This window comes from Lathamus discolor, chromosome 6 (assembly GCF_037157495.1).
Source record: "Lathamus discolor isolate bLatDis1 chromosome 6, bLatDis1.hap1, whole genome shotgun sequence".
Lineage (NCBI taxonomy): Eukaryota > Metazoa > Chordata > Aves > Psittaciformes > Psittacidae > Lathamus > Lathamus discolor.
In genome coordinates, this window is record NC_088889.1 from 82867485 (window position 1) to 82888990 (window position 21506).

General features: G+C 47.0%; 1 long non-coding RNA gene across 3 annotated transcripts in view; it reads right to left on the reverse strand.

The window, feature by feature from the left end:
- Positions 1-9336: 9336 nt before the first annotated feature.
- LOC136017792 (uncharacterized) overlaps positions 9337-21506 on the reverse strand; it is an 83185-nt gene continuing 71015 nt past the window's right edge. For all 3 annotated transcript variants that reach the window (XR_010614092.1, XR_010614090.1, XR_010614091.1), the window contains one exon: positions 9337-9420. This is a non-coding gene — a long non-coding RNA (uncharacterized LOC136017792). The remainder of the gene's footprint in view (positions 9421-21506) is intronic.

Here is a 21506-nt window from a genome sequence, read left to right on the forward strand (position 1 = left end):
GCAGATGAGGGGCATGTGGCAGGGCAGGTGCGTTGCAAAGATGAAACCAGCCCCAGAGGAACTCACCAGGCAAAAGCGATGGACACAGATCCCTTGATGATCCTGTTTTGGCCCGCAGATGTCCGGGTCTGCCTCTGCGCGGCGACACAGCAGGCATGCTGGAGGGGAGAGAGCAAATGCCACTGAGAATGAGCACCTCTGTGGGGCCAGGGATGCGTCCCTGAGGGATTGCCCCCAAGGGCTGCTCTGTCCCTGCCTAGCTGGCTGCTGAGCAGGGCTGGAAGCCTTGGAGAGGAAAGGGCCCTGCAGGCATGGGTGTCCCGGAGGGTGCGCACTGCCCGGCCCCGGTCCCGCTTGCCAAGCAGAGGAGCGGCCCTCCTGCAGGGTGGCTTTGGAGCTCCTGCCTCCCCCCGCCAACTCTCCCGGTCCACGCCGACAGCCTCAGGAGTCCCTCTGCCTGGCTGTAGGAGGGGGACTTTGCTCTCACCCTGCTCCATCGAGTCGCGTCTCCTACGCCTCCTTGCGGATGTGGCAGACATGAACGGTGGGTGTTTGGAGAGTCCCTGTCCCAGCAGCGCTGGGGCTTCTTCTCCAAATGCTCCTCTGCTACCTCTGAGGGAGAAGAGAGACGCGGGTGAGCTTGCAGCACAGGCCCAGAGCCCTGCGGTGTGGAGCCCCCTCCTCCCTCGGCAGGCCCCCAACAGCCCTGTCCCTGCCCTCTACTGCCCGTACCTCACCGGGTCGCAGTGATGATGCACTGTGCCCGGCGTTCCTGCTTTTATAGGCCTGCCCCCGCCGCCAGTCACAGTGGCCTCTGTGACGTAAGCGCCGCTGGCCTGCGTGCGCCCCAAATATGGGCAGGGCACCCTCGGCCACACGGCACCCACTGTGACACGGGCACTGCATCACAGGGCTGGATGTGAAGCGCACAGGCAGGGACCCGAGCCCTTGGCACCCAGGTCAGCCGGGCAGCTGCTCCACCTGCAAGCGCAGAGTCAAGGGCCAGCTTAGGGACATGGTTTCCTGGTGAACTTGGCACTGTTTGCCTAACGGTTGGACTCGATGACCTTCATGGCCTTCTCCAACCTAAATGATTCCTGTGACTCTCATTGCCATTCCGCTGTTACTTTATCACCATTTGCTTACACTATGATTTTCCTTCAGTCGTCGATTCCTTACCATTTGATCACCGCTTCATCATGAAGAAAGCCCTTTTAGTTAACCCACCAAGGATGACTTCCCTGAATAATTCACCTGCGACAGCAGGACAAACACCAGACCGTGTCTGGAGCACAACCAGAGTAGAGGAAAAGGAATGATAGAATAGTTTGGGTTGGAGGGACCTTCAAAGGTCCACTTAGTGGCTGGTGTCTTGTTTATAGAGAAGCCGCTGTTGGTTGTGGCAGCCATCAGGACTCCGATAAACTCATGCGGTGAGCGCAGCTAAAAGAGGCAGCTAACAGATGAGTAGTTTCTCTGCTTTCCTTTGAGATCTCCTGGGAACTTCTAGGGGTGCCGGAGAACCGGGAACTCTTCAAGGGTTTTCAGGGCGCTGGCTGCAGCTGGGAAGGGGTAACTACAGGAGGCCTGTGTTCCAAGTAAAATTAGCATACCTTGCAATCCTTGGATTACGAGTATAACCCAGATCTCAAATCCAAAATTAATTTGGACCTGCCTGACAGTTTTTACTGTTAAATTTTTAATAGACGTTACCATGTCCCTTACTCTTGTTGGGTTTAGGGGTTGTTTGTGTCTTTTGAAGCTTCACTGCAGGTCATTGTTTTACGACTTTGCAAGTTTACTTTTTAATCAGATGGTGGTGGGGAATAGTCCAGGAATCTCTTAAGAAGAGCAGCACATTGAAAAGGAAAAAACCACCACAGACTCCTCAACAGAATGCGCCATCAGCAGGTAATGAGCTCAGACAGCTTATCAGTACTGAGGCAGAGTTAGAATTATTGGGAAGAGTAACTTTAGTGCATTTGTTGTGTATACTGATATAGGAAAAGCAATAAAGTACTCTCCTCCTTACAGTTATCTAAATATTTGTCAGATCAGACTCAACTTCACAGTGTAGATCTCCAAATCTGTGTAAGAGATAGGCAGTCAGATGCTGTAGCTCCAGTGCTGCTGCTTAATGTTTATTACAACACAAGATTTCCCTAGAAAAACAGTTTCTACAACATGGAGCGCTTCAGTATAGTTCAACCCAGCCCCTGTGAAGAATGTCGTATCTAACACATGATTAGTGGCATACTGTTCACTAAAATCTGTTATTAAATGCTTGTCTTTTGCTTCCATAGTTCCACTAGAAATTCAGCTTTGGAGAAATAGTGAGTTGAATATATAGTCAATCTTATCCTGAGTACATGTTTGCTAAAACAGTTCATGACAAATAGAAACCAGCACTACATTCATACAGTATTTCACATAGAGACATTATTAAAAAAGAACAAAAAATATCAGAATAAGATGACATTTAATAGGTGTTCAGGTATAAATGCTTATGAACATTGAAATATTTGGATCACTGTCATACCTCAGACTCATGACATCATGTTCGAAGGATCTCATTGCCTTTCAACAATCTCATTAGAATGCTGTGCTTGCCCACAATACACACCACTTTTAAGCTACAGATGCATTTTTCTATCCTGATAGAGACCTAGGGTAGCTGTGGAAGGAGCTAGGGAGCTCAGTGACAATGAAATTCCTGCAAATCCATGAAATTTAGGGAGAGGAGAAAGACTTCATAGGCACTAACAAGCAGACTGCAGTCTGGCAAAATCCTTTGCAGGCACCACCAAGCCCACATCAAGGTAAAGATATCCTTTGGAAGGCGCTACTGGAGGTCTCTAGTCCTGTCTCTACTCAAAGCACCAAACTATATTAGACTCAGCTTTGCCTGGGCTGAGACTTAACTACTGCTAAGGCTGGAGATTTGACAGCTGCCCCAGATGAGCACTCTTCTGCAAGTGAAGAATCTTTCCTTGACATCCAAGCTGAACCTCCATCCTGGGGCCATTTGCCCAGGATTGAGAAGCATTTGTCTTTACAACTTTACCATCATTTTTACAGCTCCCATTGGGGTAGTGTTAGCCCAGAATCTGAAGCCCCTCAGCCTCCTCTTCACGAAACAAGCTGATGTTGAGTCAGTCAACAAGAAGCAGAAGCTGTAGGCAACCAGTATCCTCAGAATTACTTTTCTTTTTTTATAAATGGGAAGACAGAGGGATGAGAATTAGATATTTCTGCACCTCCTACAAAAATGTATAAACACAGCACTGCAGTGCACTCATGTCTACTTTCTTCTTGAAGAGTAACAACTATTGCTACAAGAACAACTACGACTGCTTTCTTTCCAAACAAACGATGAAGTATCTTACCTTATGTCAGCATTAAAGAACAGAAATCAGTTATCTCTCCGCCAGCATTGTTTCATGAGAAGCTCAGATACTCTCCTCTCTAGTGCAGCTTCAAATGAGTACCTCATTTGCAAAGTCCATGTGTTACCTTGTTGATCTACCATAGTGCTCTCTTAATGTTTGCAAGTTGAGTTTGCTTTCCAGACCTGGGTTTTAAATAACTTCAGAACTGAAAACTTCTTACTGTTTTGCTATGCCTGCATTACTCGATTTCCATTTTATTATTTCATAAAGATTTGTAACAGCAGTTGGTGCACAGAAAAATCAAGGTGTCAAGAAAACTGGATAATGGAAAAGAAATCTAGAAACTTGCAATATTTCCCATTAAATGTCAATTCACATTGTTTGGGCCAGCAATGGGCAAGGACTTAGTAACTCTATCTCATTGCAACCTAAGAACTGAAAACAGTAATTTTTTAACGTATGGGTTGACTCTGGAGAGAAGTTGTCAAAGCAGCTGCAGGTAGGTTAACCCTCAGAGAAGACTCCTGTAGCCCAAGAAACAGAGACTCCTTCTTTGAGAATATGGTTAAAAGACCATGGTTGTTATTTAATAGAATCTATGAAAGTTTGAGCATGTGGGTTCCAAAGCTAACTCCAACTCTGCCTTTTCGGATGCTTCCGTAAAATAGCCACGGCCTGAGGTGTAGTAGCCAGAGGTATTTGTGATAGATTGTCTTGTGGATGCGTTATGAGAAGAGAGTGTCCTTGAATGGCCTACCCTTTTCAAACTGCAGTTACAGGGTCTTCTGTGAAATGAACAAATTAGTTTTATTTCAGGACGTTAGCAATTCTGCAAAGACTGGTCTTTTGACAAAGCCTGTTTTTATTAAAAACACTTTATGCTGTTCATTTTTAATGTGATGCTCCTCTGTTTCTAGATGGTCTCTGGCTCTCATATCCACTAGGAGGCAAACTTGAAAACTTTTTTTAAGTTGTGGAAGGAACCAGTCATCAAAGCCACTGTTGCGCACTTTTTTCCCCCTTTTTTTAAGTGAAGGTCTTATTCCCACTTAAAAAGAGAAGTAGTGGTCAGCCAGATGTGACCTCTACTGCAGAAGTCCCCCCCCATCCCATCCTGAGGCAGGACATCTCTGGAGTTAGAAATCACAATTTATTTCAAATAAACCACGGGCACGCTGCTGGCAAAAAGACTCCCGGGTGGTTTTCCTGCCCCTTTCCAGTGCCTGTGAAGGAAAGCGAGGGGCAGCAGCACCCCGCTGGGGTCACCCCCAGGCCGGAGCAAGGGAAGGCATTCCCAGAACAAGTGCTACATTTAAAAATTAAGCTCTATTTTTTCACTTTTTCCCCCGCTCCTGCTTAAAATGTCTTAAAATTTGAGAGCGCAAGACTATAGTAGAGAAACCTCCTGCGGCCCCGACCTCCCATGGGCAGGAGCGGCAGTCATGCAGTTTGTGGCATCCATAGGAAACGTTTTGGTACAGTCTGGGAAGCCCGAGGATTCTTAGAGACGAGGCAGCCAATGCACTAATATGTGTGAAGCTGAAATAAAAAGAGGATGGAGGTCTCAGGCTGGTGGGGGGACTAAAAACGGGAGGGAAAACTAAAAGAGAGCGAACATTGCACATCTGCAGCAGTAATGCACCAAAGAGAAGCTTGTACCTTGGAATTAACAGCTCCTGAGACACCATCTACTCACCTACATCCATAGAACTGCAGAAGAGTTTGGGTTGGAAGGGACCTTAAAGTTCATCCAGCTCCAACCCCCTGCCACAGGCAAGGACATCTTCCACTAGAGCAGCTTGCTTCAAGCCCCATCCAACCTGGCCTTGAACACTGCCAGGGATGGGGCAGTCACAGCTTCTCTGGGCAACCTGTGCCAGCGCCTCACCGTGCCCAGAGGGAAGAACTTCTGCCTAATATCTAATCTAAATCTGCCCTCTTTCAGCTTAAAGCCATTCCCCTTGTCCTGTCACTACATGCTGTTGTAAACCTCATGTAAACTCAATGACTCGAGAAGAGCCATGTAACTATTAGAGGGGAAACCTTGGCCTCATCTTTCGGTGTTGAGAATAACAGTCCCCTCCTCGTCACCCGCCTCGCTGGCAGTGTCAGTCACTCCACACAAAGAGCCAACAGTCCCTGTGCTCTGCAGATTTCGTCCTGGAGGCTAAGACTTTCAGGATGACACCACAACAGCAGTCACTCTGCCTGGGCTGCAAAAGCAAGTCAGTGGTGTTGCCTTCCAGAGTACATAAACAGGATCTGTTCGTGTAAAGCAGGACCTTCAGCACCTTCAGAAAGGGTCTTTTCTTTTTGAAAAAATGGAAGTGCTGACAAAGTTCAGGAAATTTAGAAGAATTAGAGAACATACTCTGCAATATTTACTACTGCTCCTCAGCCAAGCATCTCAGCAGCCTGTTGAGAAAGTCTAGCCAGAGCTGTATGGTTAGGCTTGTCTACAAACAAGGATTCATAGCAAAGCATTTTGTGGGGGCATGGGAGAGGGAGGGATGGCAGGAGGCAGGGAGGGAGAGAGGCAAAACCCCATTCTCATCTAGCTGAAAACTGGACATAACAGCAGGGAGAGTCCTTTGGGATTAGGAAACTCCACAGACCTGTTCAGCGAAGAGATTTGGTGTTGTGACAGTTACTTTTACACAAGAAGAACAGCAGCTTTTACCCTAATTAGTGCTCTGCGCAGACGTTGACACTGAACTGAACTCTTAACGGAACACCAGCTTTGCCCCTCTGCCACCACGCTCACTAACCTAGGCGATGAGGATAGGATATTGCCTGTAGCCTTATCCAGAAGGAAACAGAGCTGAAGCGTGCCAGAAGTCACTGGCGCTGGCGTGCATGATTTTGGGGGGTGAGCCCTGAGGGCCAGGCCGGCTGGGTGGGTGGGTGCAGGAGGTCAGTCTGCAGGAGGTGCTGCTGACCTCTAGGGACAGGACAACGCTCTGGGCCCAGGCCCTGATGCTGCCCCTTGAGAAAGGCAGAGGAGGAAGAAGCCAACCAAGGAGCCTGGAATCTCCCAGTCCAGAGACGAAGGGCCACCTTTATTGTGCCGGTAGAGGGGGGTCACAGCGGTCGCTCAGAGATGAAACACGGTTGGTCCCACTGAGGTGTCCAGGCTGTGCGTTGGGAGTTTGGGCCTGATGTTGCAAGTGGGAGTTGTCTCACACACACGCAGGCTTAGCGGGGGTGGAGCTGCTGCCGCTTTCCAGTGCTGTGGAGTCAGAGGATGCTGCCAATGGCCGATGCCTGCTGGTTCTGGGGCTCCTGGTCTCAGGTAGTGGCGAGCGCTGGGACAGCCCCTCACTGCCTGGCTGTGGGTGCTCCTTTCACCATGTGGTGCTGGCGGTTGGCTTCTCTCCTGCTGTCTTCTGGGCCGCGTGTAGGCAGTTTGGGTGTGACAGTTCAACTGGGAGCATGCTGGGGAGCCGTGGCACCGCCCGATTGTTGCAGTGTCAGTGTCTGGTGCCAGGGAACTGTGGCATGGCTATAACTCCTCCTGGCTGTCAGCGCTGCTCCCTGATGACTCCTGACTCTCACTGCTGCAGCAGCTGCTAGCACGTGCTGGGGAGCGCTGGGAGAGCCCCGACACAGCCTGTCTGCGTGTGCTCCTCTTTGCACGTGGTGGCGGCATGTGGCTGCTCTAACGGCGCCTTCTGCGCCGCGTTCTGGGAGTTTGGGCCCGGCGTTGCGAGCGAGAGCGGTCTCGCACCGGCACGGGCCCGGCGGATCTTGAGGCGCTGGCTCTTTGTCGTGCTCCAGCGCCACGGGATGATGCTGACGGCCGCTGCGTCGTGGTGCGGCGGCTGCGGCTGCGGCTCGCACGTGCTGGTGAGCCCTGGGACAGCCTGGGCGGAGCCTGTCTGCGGGGGCTCCTCCCAGCTCGTGCTGCTGCTGTGCGGCTGCCCTGGGAGCGTCTTCTGGGCCGCGCATAGGGAGCTTGGGCCCGACGCTGCAAGCGGGAGCGGTCGCGCACCCGCATGGGCCCACCGGGCCTGTTGCTCAGGCTTCTTTGCAGTGGTGCGGAGCCACGGGATGCCGCCGATGGCTGCTGCCTGTTGGTGCTGCGCCTGCGGGTCCCACGTGATGCGGAGCACTGGGACCGCCTTGGCACCGCCTGGCGGCGGGTACTGCTCGCAGGGCGCGTTGCTGGCGGTCGGCCTCTCTCCTGCAGCCTTCTCGGCCACGTGTAGGGCGTCTGGGTCTGACGGGTGCACCGGGTTTGGCGTCGCCGTCGGTCAGGCCCAGGCTGGCTGGAGAGGCTGCTGCCCTCACACACTGGGCAACTGTGGCATGGTGCTGATGGCATCTGTCCGCTGCTGCTGGGGCTGCTGGACTCCTGTGCCTGAGGCTCCAGAGTGTGCGCCGATGCTGCTGGGCTGGCAGTGCTGGGGCTGCTGGACTCCTGTGCCTGAGGCTCCAGAGTGTGCGCCGATGCTGCTGGGCTGGCAGTGCTGGGGCTGCTGGACTCCTGTGCCTGAGGCTCCAGAGTGTGCTGCGATGCTGCTGGGCTGGCAGTGCTGGGGCTGCTGGTCTCCTGTGCTGCGTGTCCAACAGTCTGCCCCGATGCTGCCTGGCTGCTGGGGCTAGGGCTGCTGAACTCCAGTTCCAGAGATCCAGGAGACTGCCCCGATGCTGCTGGGCTGGCAGTGCCGGCACCAGCGAGCTCTGAGCTAGCACTGGGGTCTACAAGGGAAAACAGGAACATTAAGGGCTTGTCTCCCAGGCCTGGGGCAGGGTAGGCCAGAGAGGTGCCCCAGCCCTCCCGGAGCAGACAGGCTCTGCCAAGCCCACAGCAGGCACCCACTGCCGGGCCTTGCCTGGCCCCTGGCCCCAGCCCAGGAGCACCCGGGTGCTTTGACACTTACAGGTGACCAGGCCAGCACAGCTGTCACACTCCCATCTCCGTGTGTCCTCACGCCTGTTCCCCAGGTTGGAGCAGCGTCTGTGAGTGCCCACAGCAGCGCAGGAGTGGCACAGGATCAGCTGCCAGGGCCTGGGGAAAGAAATGGGTTCATGTCTCTAAGGAGAAAGTGCCCACAGCATGGGATTGTCCAGCAGAGCTCTTGTTCTCAGCCCTTCTGCTTCGAGCCCCTGCTGAGACAGAGATCCCGTGCCGAGCCCTGGGGTGCATCTTTGGCAACTTACCCCTTTGACTTGTTTTCCTCCCTTCCTCCTGGACAAAGGCACTCCCTGGCATCGCAGCTCCCGTGCCTCTGGTACAGGTCTGCATATGGGTTGTTATCTTCCCATGACGCTTGTCTGACGGAGAAAGGAAAATTAATGAGCCCCTGCTGCCACAGCCTAAGGCATATGCAGGGCCTCCCCGCTCTTCTTTCCCCCACACCCTGTTTCCAACGCCTGCGTGGAGCTAAAGCCTGGACTTGGGGATCAACGGAGGGCCACAGCTGCGGGGGCAGGTCCAGGCGTGGCACAGTGCTGGCCAGGAGGACACCAACCTTACAGGGATTCGGATCCCCATGCAGAGCATTTCTGTTAGGAACAGTTTTGTATTTTGACACAGAGGGCACTGGAAGCAAAAAGCGGCAGCTCGCATAGCCTGCCCCTGCAGGAGAAACAGAAAGAGCGTGAGTGAGGCTTTGGTGCTGCTGAGAGCCTGCCGTGCCCGGAGCAAGGGAACGGCTCCTACCTGGATGCACGCCCTGTGGAACCAGGCATGTTTGCATGCTGAGCACACCATGGTCCCGTAGGTCGTTCTGCCTTCAACAGGGTCCATGCAGATGAGGCAGTTGGTGTCCTCTGGAGCCGCCAGCTCTTGCTGTTGTGGGCGGTGCTCCCAGCAGAAGGAACTAGGGGAAGAGGGAAGGGATGGGTGAGATGAGAAGCGCTGGGTCCTGCCCTGGTGACGGGGAGAAGGGTAGAGGGGGTACCTGTACGGCAGGAAGTAACGGGTGACGCATCCACCCTCCACGGCACAGGGGAGATGGAACCTGCGGCCGCAGCCGACCTCGTTGCAGGCGACGGTGGCCCCCATCTCGCCACACACAAAGCAGACCTGGAAAGAGCAGAGCAGCCCCCATCAGCGGCAGCCTCAGGGTCTCCACAGCCAGAGCCACACCTCGGGGCAGGGCGCAGGATGTGGCCCCAGCTGTCTGATCACAGCGCACATAAACACTTCCACTGTAATCTTTCATAAAAGATGCTTTAGTTCATGAGAATCTGCCTGTAAATTATTTTTAAAACCAAGAAAGAAATTACTTAATTGGTGTGGTGGCATGCATACCAAGAAAAACTAAATTAAGAAAAAAAAAAAGTGAAACATACACTATTTGATTTTTTAACTGACAGAAGAAAAGGTTACACACTATTATGCATGCAATTCTGAGCTGCAAATATCCACCCTAAGTCAATTCTCGGACTGGACACCTGTCAGTGGGCTGGGAAGCAGCCTGTGTATTTCTTATGTTTTCTGCAGCATGCAGAGTTAGGCTTTCCACCTAAAGTTATAGACAAGATGTATTTTATTATCAAGTTAAAGCTACAGAGTTTGGCCACTTCCATGTTGAGTTCAATGCCTCAGAAAATTTGCTGCTAAATACAATGGCAGCAGCAGGAATTTAATTCAAATGGGATTCAAACCATACTCTGGCTTTCAGTTACCACTTTCTGCAGAAAGAGTAAGAAAGTAGGGCTTCTCATCATGCCAGGATTCAGACCCTCTCTGCAGCAGTGTCATTTGTGGATGGGCAAAGCAGACTTGGTTCATTTCACAAAGTGAGGTCAAACCTCTCAAGGGCTCTTGCTACATCTCATCAGCCAACGGATGAACAAGGAGCCTGCAGAAGAAAAAGCTAAAGGTTCATGGGGTGATGCAGCATTTATGCTGATTTTTCTAAAGCACATACCTTTCTCATAGAGGGTGTAAATGTTTTTTTGTATGACTGTTTTTCCTAGTCAAATTATTCTAGTCACCAATAGTCAGTTTTCTGTTCTATGGTTCATCTATAGTGAAATTAATGAACCATTTGCACAGCACTTCCCTGCTTTCATAAGCTCATATAGTACATTGTCATTAGTGAACCGTCCACTCAGCTTTTCTAAAAGCTCTGTCTGAACACCTCTGTAAGCAAAAAAAGCATGTCTGGACACCCTCTGGCATCTTCATGCATTCTAATAAGCAATATATTATCAGGTTTTACTGGCTCTTTGTGTGTGTGTCATCAGAAACAGCATCTCATGCCATATGGAAATTCACCCTGTGGCTGAAACATGGGCAGCACATTTGGTTTGAATAAGCCGTCACTACAATAACTATCAAGAAACACATATTTGATATATATATATGAACTTGTTCTAATAAGCTTGTCTGTCAAGGAATGAATGTTTTATTGGCTCTTATATGTATTGCTAACCCTTTATGTTTCTGGACTCTTACAGACTTTAAGGGTAAAACTTAGGTTTAAAAGAACTGTAATACTATAATCATGGGAAAGATTGCCATATTAGATTACAATCCTCTTGTAGATCTGCAGGCTAGACAAAACTTTGATTCTATTTAGAAAACCTGTTTCTGATGCTATATCCTGATGAGTGTCCTGGGCTATTTGGTTTGTTTGCATAGACTGGCTGTGAGGACAAGGTAATATAGACACTGCTATACCTGAGTGGCAGTGCTTTGGAGGAAGGGGGTCTTTTGGAGGAGAGGCAGCTACAGGTGAAATGGGAAGCACAGTGCACTTGGACATCTCTGTTTAGCACATCTCTTCCAAAGTGTCCACTGGCAGTGATTCAGGAACAGGAGGAATGAAAGAACTTCAAGGTTTGGACCAGATGACCTTTGAAGGTCCCTTTCAACCCAAACTATTCTATATTATCACATGAGAAAATCTGAATAATGCAGATGACGATTCTGCTGTGTTCTGCTTTCAGCAGCAAAGGTTCATTATCTGTTCATTTTGGACCAAAATTTAGTATTTTCAGTGAACTCAACTATTTAAATAGATACTTCTAGTGTTACAGTGAACTCCTAACACAAAAACTTGCCAAAAACTGAAGGTCTCAAGATGAATTTCTGAAAGGCAAGACTTGCTCCATAACTTTTAATTCACACAAACCTGTGGCTTAAAGGTAAGAAAGAAGTAAGCTGTGTGCCTATGTACATTTGAGCATTTAGTCCTATCCTGATTTGACTTCAGATGTCCCAGACTTTCAGCTCACTAAACTGAGACGGGCTTGTTCCCTTCCATGCATGCACATTAAATTCAGGGTTTTCTTAAGACCTCTCAGTTCAGAAGTTGCCTAGGTACCTTCCAGTTGCCTAGGAAGTTCAAATGATCACTTTTGATTAAGGCTGACATTAATATGCAATCCCAGTCACTAGTTCTGGTATTTCCACCCTATTTCAGAAGAGCCTTTTCGACCTACCAAGGACCAAGTAATACCTGCAGTCATTTATTCCAGTTGAAGCTTCTAAAAAATTATGTCAGGTAAGCTTCCACGTATTATGTCCTCCATAAAATAATAAGACACTATCAAGATGCCACACTTGAACTATGACAAAAGATAGGTCACTTAGCACATCCAGCCTCTCGTACATTTTTGGGTGGGCGCTGAGGAGGCATGTTGCTTTGAGCAAAGGAAATGGAACAGTACCACAGAGGTCTAATCTGATCCAACCAGCACATGTTCTTTAGTATGTCCATATTCACTGCACAGCAGTGAGATATTGCTACAGGATTTCCTCAGGGTAAAGTACTCTCCTTCCCTTTGCATCCCCTCTCCTTTTAAATGTCAACCATGGCTATTTCCTCCCCTCCCCAGCTAAAAGGAAGCATTCAGCTTACATGGCAGTAAGAGAACAGTTTTCAATCCAAGTTAACCTTTACAGCAGTAACACTAATTTTCAGTCCGTTCATACTGAATGGTAGAGCCTCTCTGTTTCCTGCTCTGAATTTCATTGTGTCAATTAGTGCTACGAAGTCAGTCTAACAATGATGTATGGTTAACACGGGGTTTGTGTCTGACAGCTAAGAGGAATGCACAGAGGACAGATAATTGCAATGGTGGCATCAGTGAACTACTCAATGCTTTTTTAAGTTAAAGAGTCTAGAAACATGCTATAAAGATATTTTTCAATGTGTGCCTTCATAACATTAAGGGGAAGTTCCCAGGAACTTTGTTACAAATAAATAAAAAGATCCATCAGCTTTAAACTGATGCATGAAGACAAAAGGATCTAGAACTGTCCAAGGAATGGTGTGCAAGAAAATAATAACCAATAATCTCCAAGACTGCTACTATGCTTATTCACATTAATATACTGAAAATAGCACAAAGTCAAGCACACAGTGACATCTGCCAAGTCACTGGCTTTTTCTGTATCACCACCATAAGCTCCTGCCAGACACCAATGAAAAACAATAATGACCAAACCCACTATAAACACATCTTTGGCCACATGACATGCTACAAAGACACCAGGAGGCAGGGCAGAGAGTTACCTCTCCAAGCACAAAGGATGCCTGGAAACTCTGAACCAGGTTCAGCACAGGTCACTTCAGTCACCAGCAAAACTAAGACCATCTGGAGGAGCAACTGCTGTTTCACATCAGCAAGAACAAGACAAGTGACTTCTTCTGGGTGGCTGACATACACTTGGGCCACTACCACTACCACTACACAGTGGTGAGAAGACTCACAGGAACTATTGTCCTGCCCTAGCATCACTATAGCTGGTCAAATGCTGCAGCCAGTCCCAGACTGAGCATCAGCTGCTGAAGGTGAGTCCTACTACCCCTGGTATCACACCCAGTGTTAGGTGACAGCAGAAGCAGGTCAAGAGAATGATTTTCATTTGTATTATGGGGATCAGTGGGCTACATAGGAGATTTAGTGTGAGGTGCCCCTGCCCACAGCAGGGGGCTTGGAAGTAGATGATATTAAGGTCCTTTCCAACCCTAACTATTCTATGATTCTATGTACAGGAAAATCAAAGGTCCATCCCTTACTTTCCCAGCCCTTTACTTATCAGAGCTGAGCTGAATCTGTTCTCAGGTGTCCCTCCACAATACTAACAGCTCCAGTCTCCCCAGAAGGTAGATGAACATGTGCAGGGTTTGCCCACACTGAGCTCTGTGCTTCCCACAGCACTGCCTGGGCTGGCTGGGTTCACACCAGCCTAGAGCGGCTGGGAGAACGCTTGGCGCTGTCACTGCTCCAGGCACTTATTAACTCTGACAGTACTCACTAACTGACATACTCATGCGCTTGCTGGCACATCAGTCTTCATCATTTTTGGCAATGGTACATTGCATCTTCAAGAAAAATAAAATTAAAAAAAATAAAATAAATTTTTTCTCTCTTCCTCTTCCATTTCTCCTTGCATTTTATGCTGTAAAAATACAGGTATAAGTCAGCAACAATCTGATGAGCTTCTAAACTGCAGCTTTAGGATAGCAGCACCATCTTCGGCAAATTGTAAATGCCCATCTGTAGATGCACATCTGTCAATGTAAAAGATTAAAGAAATAACATGAAGAAATTAGAAATTAATTAGGTTTGGAAGTTGGAACTAGATGATCTTGAGGTCCTTTCCAACCCTAACTATTCTATGATTCTATGAAAAGGAGAGGAATGCAGCTGAACAGCTACGATGATGTATCAGTAAGATATATTAAAAACCCAAATGAATCTCAAAGTCAGCCAATGCAATGCCATAACAAATGAACAGGGTGGCAAAGGGTAGCCTTTGTTGCTAAGCTGGCACAAATAATTTAGTCACCTGTCAGTACTTGTTTAGAATTTACAAACACATCAGTTTTGAGGAAAGAGCAGAAAATAGCCAGCATATTTTTCCATTAGAGCACTCTGCAGAGAAACTAAGCACTTTGTTTTCATTTATGCAAGTAACTTAACCCCTGCTGCACAGCAAATGCCTCCTTCTGGGAGTAAGACACTGTCTCACCTGGAGGGCACAGAGCTGCCACAGCTGATGAAGGCACAAGAGGCAGTTGGAGAGATACAAGTGCTGGAAGTGACCCAGAATTGGACGTGACTCTGCATGACTGTGCAGAAACACAGAGCCCCAGTGCCTCATCAGCTCATGGGAACAGGCCACAAAACTCACCTGTTCAAAGCTTGCTTATAGCCAAGCGAAACAAGAAGTTACTGGTCGCTGCAGGCAAGTTTTAGCATTTGCTGCAGATTAAAGACAGAAGGGTTTAGCTTCGGCCACAGGTTTCCTCTGCTACATCAATACATTACTGTCATCTCTGCTCCCCTAGTTTTGGATGTGGGGTGGTCCCTTTGAGTCACAGAAATCCAGCTCCTTTTAGAGGTCAATGGGAAGACTGGTAAGTAGAACTAAGGAAATAATACAAAAGAGTATATAACACAAAATAGCCAGGGATAAATCAGACATTTCCTGTAATTAATTTCTATTTTCTTTGTTCAACTTCCACATCTGATAAAGCAAGCCTTCACTAAAGCTGAAAGTCTGACTAAAATATCCAGAATGCCCAAGAAAATACAGACTTTTTGTTAAGTATAGGTGTAGAAGTAGGTTATACTGATTAAATCAAGAAGCCAAAGCATCTCAACCAAATTACAGGCCCAGGTGGAGCAACTTGAACTGCAAATGCAGAGTCACAAGGATCCATGGGTGAGCAACTTCAGCCAGAAATTATTTACAGGAATTAGTTGGGAAATCACTGCAAGAAACAAGCTTAAGAGAATAACGATCAGCCACAGACAATTCATAAACCAAAAAAGGAGGTGGTATTCAGTCAGTCAAGTGTTTTGCTACAAATTATTTGCCCAGGGCCAATCTTGCTGCTAAAGTGATCAGTGAAGATGCATTACGCGGAGTGATGCAGGGACATAGTTAAGGCTAACAAGCTGCTGTACACAGCACTTTAATTAGGCCAAATGAGGAAACTATAATAAACCAGCTGGCCAAAAGGAAAAAATAAATCCATAACCAAACAGAATCAAATTATTTCTTTTTATTGTGACAAGATAAAACCCCTGAAATGAGATTTCAGAATTACTATGATACCTAAACTCGTACCAGATGAGAGCACAGAAGATAGGGAACAGCCCGTTCAGGCACCAGCACGTCAGCCAGGCTGTTGCTACCTCCGGTCCCCATCAAACACAAGAATTTGTCGATGTTTTATTTTAGCAGCAACAAATGGCTGGCTGAGCAGAGCTGCTGCAAACGGGAAATTGGGAGGCAAGGACAGGTGTGTCATCTCTTGAAATTCTTTTAGGGCTGGTGGCACAGAGTCCTTCCAGACACAAGCCATAAGGCTGAGAAATATCTATCCTGCTTAGCTATAGAAACAGGGATTTTATGAAAGTGCGATCACGAGGTGATAATAAGAATGTGATTGGAAGTTGACGTGTTATTGCTTAATTTAGACAGAGGAAAGCTCTTTTTTTGTCCATACCATCTGCCAGCCTAGAAACCTAAGGAATAAAGGCACAAGCTGCAGATGGCTTTTATAATGGCTGTACTCAAGCAGCAGAGGAACAAGAAGGATAGAGGCCATATAAATCAAGCAGCAATATCACCATGGCTGAGCAATAACCAAGTTGATAGCAGCATTCGACAGAAACAGAGTGAGCAAAAGATACTTCCCCAATTCACTGCATTAGGATTCAGTTGCATCAGGATAGGACAGAATTGGACTTCATGAGCCTGTTGGGAGCACTGACATGCAAGCCTGGTAAGAACAGGCAGGACAACATGGCTGCAGCCTCCAAGAAAAACAGACAAGTTCTACTTTAAAATTGCATTCACATATGCGACAGTTCCCAAGCTAGCTGTTATCCTTTCTTTCCTCTTTTCTTTTTCTGAGAGAAGAGAGAAACGGAGTAGAAGCTAATTTACTTCAAGGCAGCAGAAAGAAAAACTCTGATGCGAGACAAGGCTCAGCAGGACAAGCACAAACTTCTGCTGGCGAAGAAGTCCCCCCCAAGATGACCATCAGAGCTCTGGCTGGGGAGCTTGAAAGGGCTGCTCAGCTTATCTTGTTCCAGCAGAGGCTAGGTGCACTGGACACAGAACAGCATGGCATGGTACAGAGGCCACTTCAATGATTTCCTCTTAAACAACTAGATCAAACAACCTCATTTACACAAATATGTATAAACAGTCATCACAGCACTGATGGTATTAGTCCTCCGGGTGGGACTGGTGGCACACAGATTGACAGAAGAAACAGTAGAAGACAGAAAAAAATAGGGTTTAATTCTATTTGTTAAATATATACTCACATGCATTAATATTTTGCATTTTTATCATTACTGAGAATATTAGCTGCTTTGCTGCTTCACTGCTAAGTGTCTCTGGCCCACCTGAGAACAGGACCACCTGTGGAGGCCTTCCAAATTGCTCACAGCCTACCCTGAAGAGGTCTACAAGCAACCAGCTCTGCCCTGGGTGCAAAGCCTGCAACCAGGGAGAGGGACCCCAGCTATGCCTGCAGCAGAACAGATATGCATAAAGCAGAGTTGCCCACCTTGGAGGACAGAGGAAAAGCCACACTGCTCCTACTGATGAGCTGATGCAAACTAGATGCTCCTGAGTAGCTGGGATAAGAACCTCAAAATGCATCCAACATATACCAGGCTTAAGGTCAACATCATTCTTGCACCACTGGGACCTCCACAAAACCCAACTGGCTAGAGCTGCTCAAAACCCAGTCTCAAAGCAGCACTGGAAGATTCAGTCACTCAATAAGGTATAAACTCTCCTGAACTCCAGCGAGCCGTAACTGTTCCATCCACAGAAAAGTCAGTGCTACCATGATCTCAGATGGCAGCTTAAATACACATTAAAGGAAGATACAGTTCATGTCCCATACTGTGTGCCTGACATAATCCTTTATGCCTGTGCAAAGTGAATGTAAAACATTAGCATGTCAAAACAGCAGGACTCTACAATTATTTTGGGCGTTGTCTAAATCCATCATTTATATATACACACAAACAGTTCAAGTAGACTCTTTGAGCAGAACCAAGTGTTGAGCAGACAAGACAGACTGCAGAGAATGATCAGTGATGGATCTGTCAAAAGACACTAGAACTAAACCATTTTGTTGCTAAATACTTGGCAAGATCCCAGTGACTTTACCAGAACTTTGCAGGGAAGGAGGAGGGACAGTTTAAGGAGTAAAGCAAAAAGCAGCATTATGGCAAAACTTTTTTTTTTTTTATCCTTATTAATATTACTTTTCACTTGGAATCCTCTTTAGTTTGGCATAGAAATATGCCTTATGTCAGCAGATCAGAAATTAAAATGCCGTTTTCACTGATCCCACACAAGTATTCTCCCTGTCACCCACCCCAAAGAGCTGTCTTCCAGGGAAACTTGCATGAGTCAGGGGCTTCCCTGCCAAACTTCAAAGTTTCAGTCAGTTTCATATCAGATAGTTTCGAGGAACTAGGATCCTACGAGACAGAGAGGATATCTCAGGTACAATGACATTTTAGCTGTACACATGCACCCTTGGTGCTGAACTCTTATCAGGACACCCCAAAACCAGGCAATGTAAGACTGGAGCCCCAGAGGCATTATTTCTAGGTATATTCAATAATTATCTTATACAGTTCCACAAAACAGATTTACTTTGGCATAGCTTCAGATCACCTGCAATCTATAGTTTCTCTCTATTGCAGGCACTCTGAAGTTTCTCAGGTATTGTGAAACACAGCATTACTCTAAGAAATAACACACTCAGAGAACAAAGATAAAAAGGCTGTTATTTAAGGCTGCACAAGCAAGTCCAGCAGAATGCCTTCCCCCTTCACCATGGGTGTAGGCAGACTGCCTGAAGGAGGACTTTTCCTCAACCAATTATTGGTACCAAGACAAGCACAGTGGTGTTGGCAGATACCGTCACAAACAGCAGCCACATGATACGGATGCATCCTTAGTGATATGTGAGGGGGAAAACTAAAGGTAGCACTGGCCTGAGCCATGTGAGAAAAATGAAGATTGCTACCATGCCCAGCCTGCCTTAGGCAAGCCAGCTGCCTGCAGGGCTGCTGCTCTCCTGCCTTCACACATGGAGGCATCAATCAAGCCAGTTCAAACAACAGCACATCAACTAAGTTGCCATCCCAAAAATGTTAACTATTAATTCGCAACCCCCTGGAGTGATCTGGGATCAGGAACAAGGACTTCTCATGCACTAGCATCCTTAAGTGAGGAAAAGGGAGAGAATGAGGAAAAGCAAATCAATGATGCAAGAGGTGCCTCAAACTCCGAGTCTGTTTGTTATGACAGCCCAAGTTGTGAGAAAACCCTGAGGTCATCTGTGGCATACATGCATGCAGACTCCAGAATAACACTCAGGAGAGCTCTTGCCTTCATTTCAAGAGCGATCATGCTATTTGTGGGTGGGGGGGATAGTTTACCCTGACCTATCCTTCTGGCCTTTGTGCTCCGCAACCACACTGAGCTCCTGGTGAAAGCTGACCTATCCACGTGTTCATCAGGGACCTAACTCATGTATGCCAGTGGCACACAGTTAGACAAGTACTCCCCCACTGCTGCTGCTGGGAGCAGTAACACAGAGTTTATCCTTCACATCTGGAAAGGAAATGAAAACATGACTAATTGCTGACAGAAGATTAATGGCACCCTGTTGCTTAAACCCCAAACCACCGGAGGAGCTGTGCACTTGAGATGCTGCTCTGCCTGTATCTGCTGTGGTGCAACAGCACCTCTAAGAGAGGAACCGCCAACATTTTTCTTTGGCCTCATACTACTCCACAGCTCTTCAGCTGATTTGCCCTTGGGATGATCTTTCAGAGAAGCTTTAGCAACTCCTAGCTCTAGGACAGCCCTTCCCACTGCAGCCCCAGCCCAAGCAGCAACAGGATCAGGAGCTGTGAATTGCTCAAACTGGCTGTGGTTGACTGGAAGAAGTGTCTCTGGGCTGTTTCCAGGGAATCTACAGCAGGCAGTTATGCAAAGACGCCACTTTGGGCGGGATCCCAAACTTCCACTGGGAAAGTTTCGGGGTTCTGCAAATCAGAGTGAATTCAAGCCACTGTTTTAAAGCAGCCCTGACTGTTTTACAAAATACTCTAAACAGCATTTCCTCTTTTTTCTCCCCTTCAGAATGTGGAGAATAGCCACTCCTTTGATGCCACTAGTTGAATAGCTATTTCACATAGGCCCAAACAGGCTCTGTCACTTCAGTAACTGAGGTTAATGGTTTGGTAAGTCAGGAGGGGCTAACATTTTTCTCTAGTGATGTTTCTTAGAGTGCAAGGGGCTTTCACTGGAATAATTCAACAATTACTAAACTATGTACTACTCTGGTAAAAAGGGCTTCAAAGGGTATTTTTTTCTTCCTAAGCTTGCTCTTCGCTATCACTGCAGGGCTTCAGCTCAGAGACCACTTGCAGAGCTCTTAAATGCTCATCCCCATCAAAATTCAACCTTGAATGAAGAGTATCTGGCAAAGCATCTCTAGGCCAAATGCTCCCTGGGACTGCCTTCTGATCAGCCTCTCTTTTAGGGGTTTAATGAATAAAAATATATCTGGAAATAGAACAGAGCGGTGCCTGGATAGCGAAGAGAGCAGCTCGCTTGAGCCACAGATCAGAGTAACACAACACTGCTCGAACTGGTGGAACTGAGGCTGCTGGGCACAGGTCCACTGATGGCAGCTTGAAAGGTGTGACAGCACAGACAGCTTGCTAAAATGTTTGTGAGGAACAATGAAAAACATCCAAGCTGGCCAAATCATGAAACAAGCACAAGCCTTTCCTGGCTTCATATAGGACTACTGAGGTCAGGTTAGAGAAAGGCATGTTTAACTCTGAAGTTAGAGTAAATTCAAATATTAAGGTACATGCCTTTTAGAACAATGGAGAAGAATACAGAAAAAAAATTAAAAATAAAATGGAACTGAGAAGACAAGCAAATATACAAAGCAAAGAAAAACACTTATCTGATGAGAAAACATGGACAGAGCCCCCAAATGTCTCATCTGTGCAAGTCTACAGGTCTACACTCAGTGAAATATTAATCAAATGCTTGAAAGTGCCTTCATACAAACACCTACATTTCACAAGGACAGACACTTGCACACCAGCAAAAGTATTCAGTATCCATTAACATTAATTCTCCATTTCAAAACATACAGAGAACCCACAGAATAACAAAAAAAAAAAAGGGCAGATATAGCAAATGCTTTATGCAATCAATTACATGGCATGAATAGCAATAATCGGAGAAAACTCTTGGCAGATTCATCACAGATTAAATAAGTTCAGGCAAATTGTGCCATAACACACACCCCCCCCATAAAGCCATTAGTGGATTGGCCTATAGAGAACTCTCATAAGAAAGGGCTCAGTTTGTTGGATGATCCATTTGCAATGAACTCTGCCACCTGTAATACCAAAGTACCTAACAAACTCTCAGCAGTGTGTTTGCTGTGAAGCATCACAGCAAGAACCTTTTGTACTCATTTGGATTGGCAGCTATTCTCCTCATGTAACACAAGTTTCCTTTCAATTGGAAGAAAAGGGACTTCAAGAAACTGAAAATCCTAGTGAGGAGAAAAAAAAAAAAAACAACAACAAACAAAACCTCAAAACTTCAAATTATAGAGGAAACACTTGGGCAAGATGAAAATAGTTTTCAGAACAGACAGAAGTGTTAATAGATGCAGGACAATTCACTCTTTCCTCCTCTATGGTAAGGAGGAAAAAGTGACATGAACAAGTCTAACTAGCATGTTCAGTCAGACTGAAGGTGGAATATGGTATAGATGCCCAGGACTCAAAACACAGTGATTTTTGTATTATACACAAATAGAAAGCAGCATAGGACAGCTTAAGGGAGTGGAACATCTCCCTTATGAGGAGAGGCTGAGGGAGCTGGGTCTCTTTAGCTTGCAAAAGAGGAGACTGAGGGGTGACCTCATCAATGTTTACAAATATGTAAAGGGTAGGTGTCAGGATGATGGAGCTAGGCTTTCTTCAGTGATATCCAGTGATAGGACAAGGGGCAATGGGTGTAAACTGGAACACAGGAGGTTCCACGTTAACATCAGGAAGAACTTCTTTACTGTAAGAGTGACAGAGTACTGGAACAGGTTGCCCAGGGGGGTTGTG